Source organism: Pithys albifrons, chromosome 6, assembly GCF_047495875.1.
Source record: "Pithys albifrons albifrons isolate INPA30051 chromosome 6, PitAlb_v1, whole genome shotgun sequence".
Classification (NCBI taxonomy): domain Eukaryota; kingdom Metazoa; phylum Chordata; class Aves; order Passeriformes; family Thamnophilidae; genus Pithys; species Pithys albifrons.
The window spans coordinates 57,800,288-57,805,926 of NC_092463.1; the positions used below are offsets into that span (position 1 = coordinate 57,800,288).

At 39.9% G+C, this 5,639-nt stretch overlaps 1 protein-coding gene across 1 annotated transcript in view; it reads left to right on the forward strand.

The window, feature by feature from the left end:
- Window positions 1-1,046: 1,046 nt before the first annotated feature.
- CCDC73 (coiled-coil domain containing 73) overlaps window positions 1,047-5,639 on the forward strand; it is a 63,975-nt gene continuing 59,382 nt past the window's right edge. Inside the window, exon 1 of the mRNA XM_071559049.1 lies at window positions 1,047-1,104. The gene's annotated coding sequence lies outside the window, so the exon portion shown is untranslated. The remainder of the gene's footprint in view (window positions 1,105-5,639) is intronic.

The following is a 5,639-nucleotide window of genomic DNA, read 5'->3' on the forward strand; positions in this document are numbered from 1 at the left end:
TGCACATGTTGATCATGTGTTAGAGTGGGTACCCAAAGAGGGAGGAGAACCCCTGCCTGCTTTTTGTCGTCTCCCTCCACTGTTCTGGAGTTCTGGGGGGGCTGTGGCATAAGGAGGAGACATAAACTGTGTTCTGGTTACAAAGCTACTCCTTCCCTTCTCCTGCTGTTCCTGACCTCCTGTGGGAGCTGTTCCAAACCTGGTGCTGCAGAGATGTCCTTACTCTAATTGATAGCCAGATGCATGTGTATAGAATTAGGAAATTGTTCCTATGGTGAGACAGGATGGTTTTTGTCACTAATATTAATGTTATATATGGTGCTCAGGCAGCAAATAAATGATTTTCATACATTATGCCTCACTGAGATAATAATTTATTTCCTTTTGGATAATAATTTAGTTACTTTTGAAGCTTTCCCATAGGGATACCAAAATATTTAATAGTAATGTTTCTGTAAGTTGTGCTGAATAATGGTTTGTAGAGGAAACAGTGGTACTTCGTGTCAGACACCTTTAAAGGAAGCGGGAAGAAAAAGAAGACACGAACCAGCATTCAGGGAAATCAGTTCTTTCTGGATATAACAGATGCTTCCAAACTGGTGGAAAGAGGTTAAGTACCAGTAATGACTGAACTTGCTGACACAGGAGATTGTTTGCTCCTCCTGCTGTTGTATCCCTAATCTTTTGGATTAGAGTTAGCCAAGAGAGCAATTTATTCCCTGTAATGAGACTGTCATGTAAGAGCCCTCCATGGCTCAGACTGGCTCTGAATGATGCAGCCAGACTCCCTTAACTGATAAAACTGAACTTCACAGGATTTCTCAACTATGGGGGATGGTTTTCTTCAATACATTCCTCAGTGAAAATATCTTTAAGGTTCAGATTATATTTTTTTGGACTGATCCCTTACTGGATGGTACAGAGTCTAATTATTTCCTTGTTTTACACTTGGTGTAGGTGTTTCACAAACACAGCTACAAGCAAGTAGGAGCTACCACGTGGGACTGGCACCTGAATACATCCACTCTTTGCAGTGACATGTGAATGAGCACTGAAAGCTGCAGCTGGGCCTGCTTTGTGCTGGCAGAGGACTGCGCTGGGCAGGTACTACTGGGAAGGTAACTGGGACTCTCATTGCTTCTGACACCTTAGTCCTTGCCCAAACGTGTGTTTGGGAAACGCTTTCATTCTTACTCCGTGCCTTTATCTGCGGTTCCGGTGCATGGAGGACAGCACAGTTCAGTGCGTTGTCGACTAGGTGGCAGCATGGTGTTTGAAACGGACATAAACCCGCTTTTTGCCTCGCTAAAACCCCTCTAGTTTTTCTGTGTCTGCTGAGTTTGGGTAAATCTGGACTCTATTAATCCCTCTAACAGCTAATGCCTCTATACTAGTAGCTAACAGGACGCTGGGTAAATATTGAAAAATATTAGAATTGAAAGGTTAGGGAGAAGGAGAATTTAATCCCACAGAGTAGGGAACATTTTTACAGTCTTAGAGTGCCACTGTCTTATGATTTCCTCTTTTAATTTGAGCTGAAATGAGTTAAGATATATTTTTTGCTAGTTTCATAATATTGTTTTTACTTGTGGTTGAAAAAACCTTCAGTTGTTATCTGTGGTCTTACCATAGTATTGTCCTATAAAAGACAGAAACAATATAACATGTAGTTATTTTTGATTACAGAAAGTAAGGATCCTGATAATGTATTTCTGTGTTAACCCTACTAATCAACTTAAATGATAGGACATTTTTGAATCACTCGTTTTTGGAACATGCCTTGGCTTATGAAAGATTATATATTTTCCTCAAAAGAATTCAAATTAGTGAAGGCAACATTTTGCAGGGGTGGGAAAAATTTAGATTCCAAGCAATGTAGTACTTGGACAAGCAGCTCCAATTTCTTGTTTCATCCAGAATTCAGCAGGTGGCTAATACAGAGTAACTGACAAAACATGCTTAAAAACTTTACTCTTCAAGTTATGTTTACTACAGCTCTGTATTTGATGAGAGTGATCTTTACTGGGTTATGATCTAAAAAGCTGAATTGGAGCACTGCAGTAATTGCTTGAAACACCTACTATCACATCAAAATGAAGTATTGCTGATTGAATAAAAAAGGCTCTTGGAGGGACTTTCCCATATGCTTTCTGGGTCATCAGTTTGGTCTTCTCAGGAATGTGTTGTTCAGCTTTCCTCCTTTTTTTTTTTTTCTGTCATTGTATGAAGAGTATCCATGCAGGATGCTTAGCTGGTGTATTTAGCTGGGTTTGAAAAACAGATGGAAATGTTAACCATATCACTGGTTTTTATAATAATTCACTTACCTCTACTCCCCAACAGTACCTTCATTAACGTGTTGAAACAGAGTAGGAAATGTGGAGGGGAAAAAAAAAAGAAAAAGGAGGAAAAACACCCACCTAAAACCTTCTAGTCAAACTAGAAAAACAAAACAACCAACCAAGACCCATTGCTTCTTGACAAAGAAAACCTGAGAGCTCTAACAGTTGAGAGCTCTTTATTCAATACTTTTCTCACAATTTTATTACACTCTGAAACTTTGGAAAGTGCTGTATCACCAACCAGATAGTTTCAGATTACTGGTTACTAATGATGGGTTTGCCAGGGACGATTCTAAAGCATGTTTTTAAGAACAATTGTTGTGCCCTTTTGTGGAGGTAATATTGATCCCCACCTGGACAGGAATGATACGTCCTTAGGCTTTGAAAAGGTAACTTTAGAACAAGTATAAACCTTCCACAATTAAAAACAGTTAAACAAATGCCACTGAATTTAGGCCAGAAGTTGCTGGTACCATAATGACAGTTTGATGTGACTGTGGCTGTTTTGTCTTTGGAAAATAAGAAACATTCACACGTTCACCACTCTCTTCCTTGGCTCAGATGTGCTGAAGTGCAGGATGTGTACTATCAGGAATAAGTCTGTTATTTGAAGTGTTCAGCTGTTGGAGTGGCAAAGAACAACCTTTGCTTTCTTCAGTAACAGGGTTTCTATTTTATGCCCTGTCTGTTTCAGCATTCCTGCCCTGAGTCCTCCAGCCAACTCTGGCCTGTGTTGCTAAGGTAAGCTAATAGAAGCATAACCTCAAACTTAGGGAAAGAGCAGGAAAAAGGATACATAGAGTTACCTATTGAAAGAGTAGGTACAGAAAAGTACTATTAATCCATTAGTGAATGGTTGGAGAATGTTCTCCAGAAAAGCCTCGAAGAAACAGTCTGGTTCCCTGAATCTTCAAAGGTGTATTGTCCAAAATAAAATTGCAGGTTGATGGTGATGATGTACTTGACTCCTACAGTATGAAAAGCAGCACCTGATCCAAATTTATTCTCTGGGCTGATTTAAAAATCCTGTAGTTGTAAGGTCAAGAAGAGGAATTACTGTTCACTTTAATTCAGAGAATTACAACTGCATTTTTATTTGTTGATGAGGTAGAAGGACTTTTTGCCTGACCTGGGACAGCTGTTCTTACACTGTGTATGCTTATGTATTGTATGAATAAACGAAGATTCCATGGAACTTCAGTATGAATCAGCATTTATTTAGAATGAAAATTAGTATAAAGCTGTCCTTTAAAACAAGTACTCTGCATTGACAATAGTGCCTGATTTACTGTAAAATTTCAATGTGATTTTCTGCCTTCAAAAACCACAAGTCTGGCTCCTCCCTCCTCCAAATGATTTTTGATTTAATATCATCATCGTGGCTCGGCTTTGTGAACGAAGATTTCGAGCCTGCGCAGTGGATGGTTTAGGTGAGGCTCAGCATGCACAGAACTGGCCCCACCCTTTGACTCCTCAGGTCCATCTGCCATGGCCGAGCGAGCTGGGACGGTGGCTGTGAAGTCCTCAGGACTGGAACCTACAGCCCCCAGTATTGCCAGGAGGGCTCCCATCCAAGCACTGACCGGGGCTGACCCTGCTCAGCTCCCGAGATCTGATGGGATCGGGTGTCAGGGTGGCATTTAACTGCCTTGATTTAATGTCACATGACTACAAAAAATACAAATATTAGATCTTTACTGTCTTCTGTTTTTGAGTCTTTTAAAAGAGTTTCCATCTTGATACTTGTTTGTAAATGAAAACCAATATACTGGTATATTAATCTTTGCTATTAGAAAGAAATTGTCTTACAAGGTTGGCAATACGTTTTTGAAAACTGAAAAGTTTGGTATTTTTTGAAAATTAACTTCCACAGTTTTTGCAGAGACTGAAAGTAATACTTGTTTTTCTTGTATCATGCTATAGTGACTTGTAGATCATCGTGACAGATGACAATGAGTAGATACTGTGATTTTTTAATGAAACTGTGCAGGAGCATCTTTGAGACATGAGTTTCATGCTGGATTCCCTTCTAGGAAGGAAGTATTTTTGTTAAATAGCTCCCTGTTTTACGCAGATACATAATGACTGGAATTGCTGGGGCTAGTGCTGCCTTTCCCAGAACCTGCAGTCTGGGAGGTGTTTAGCTTTGCTTTGGTTTGTATGTGTGAGTGGAGCCGTTCTCAGCTAAAACCCAAAACAATTGCTGAAAGACCCATAACCTAAAAGGAAACAAAACAGAATGAGACCAACAGAGCTCATGGAGGAGAGTGTTCTATCCTGTGAACTGTGGTGTGTTCCTCATCACACCAATGTTGGCCCTCTTGATCCTGAGAGCAGCTCCTGGTGGCTTTTTCAAAGCTCAAAGGAGTTGCACTTATAGATCTGTACAGGTGGATTCTGAGTGGGCAAATCCAGAGTTGTGTGGTGTACACAAATAGCTTTTTTTCCTAGACAAAGACAGTATAATTCTTGTTGGAAGATGTGGGATGGAGGAGAAAATGAAAAATAGGATTTGTCTATAAATCCCTAAATTGAAAAATTAATTAAGGCAAGATTGAACATAACTGCATACAGTATTTTTCAGCCTGTAAAAGTTTAAAGGTAAATAACCCTACCTACAGAAGATATGAATCTAAAGTAGGAAAAAGGAAGCCAATTGTGATAGGGAGAGTCCTGCCTTCAAAAATTTTTTTTAATCAAAGTGATCTCAAGAAATTGAAGATCCAGTAAAATAAGTGTTAGGCCTCCTAAACTTTTAAATACAGGTTCTTAGCAAGTCAGTGGTTCTTTAAAAATTTGGCTTATTCTAGACTTCTTTCTGTGGTTATCTTTACATGGGCAATGTGTCAAGTTCTTGTACAGTCCATGTTTCATGGCACTGAGTGCCAGTAGGTTCTCTTACCATGCAGGAATCCCACATGGCTTTTGGAATGAAGGTGTGAGACAGACAATGTGTGGAATCTGGAAAATGATCAACACCTGCTGTTGCTTTCCTAGTTCTTCCTGGTGAGCTCATTCTGGCAGAATCATGGAGTCCAGGCTTTTAGACTCCTCTGCTACAACTGTCTGCTTGTTTTCTAATTCCTAAACTTCTATGTAAGCTGTAACTTCAGAAACTTGTAATAGAACTTAATCATAGAATCACAGAATCGATTGGGTTGGAAAAGACCTCTGAGATCATCACATCCAACCCCTTGTCCAACTCCAGTCCCTTTACCAGATCATGGCACTCAGTGCCACGGCCAATCTCAGTTTAAAAACCTCCAGGGATGGGGAATCCACCCCCTCTCTGGGCAG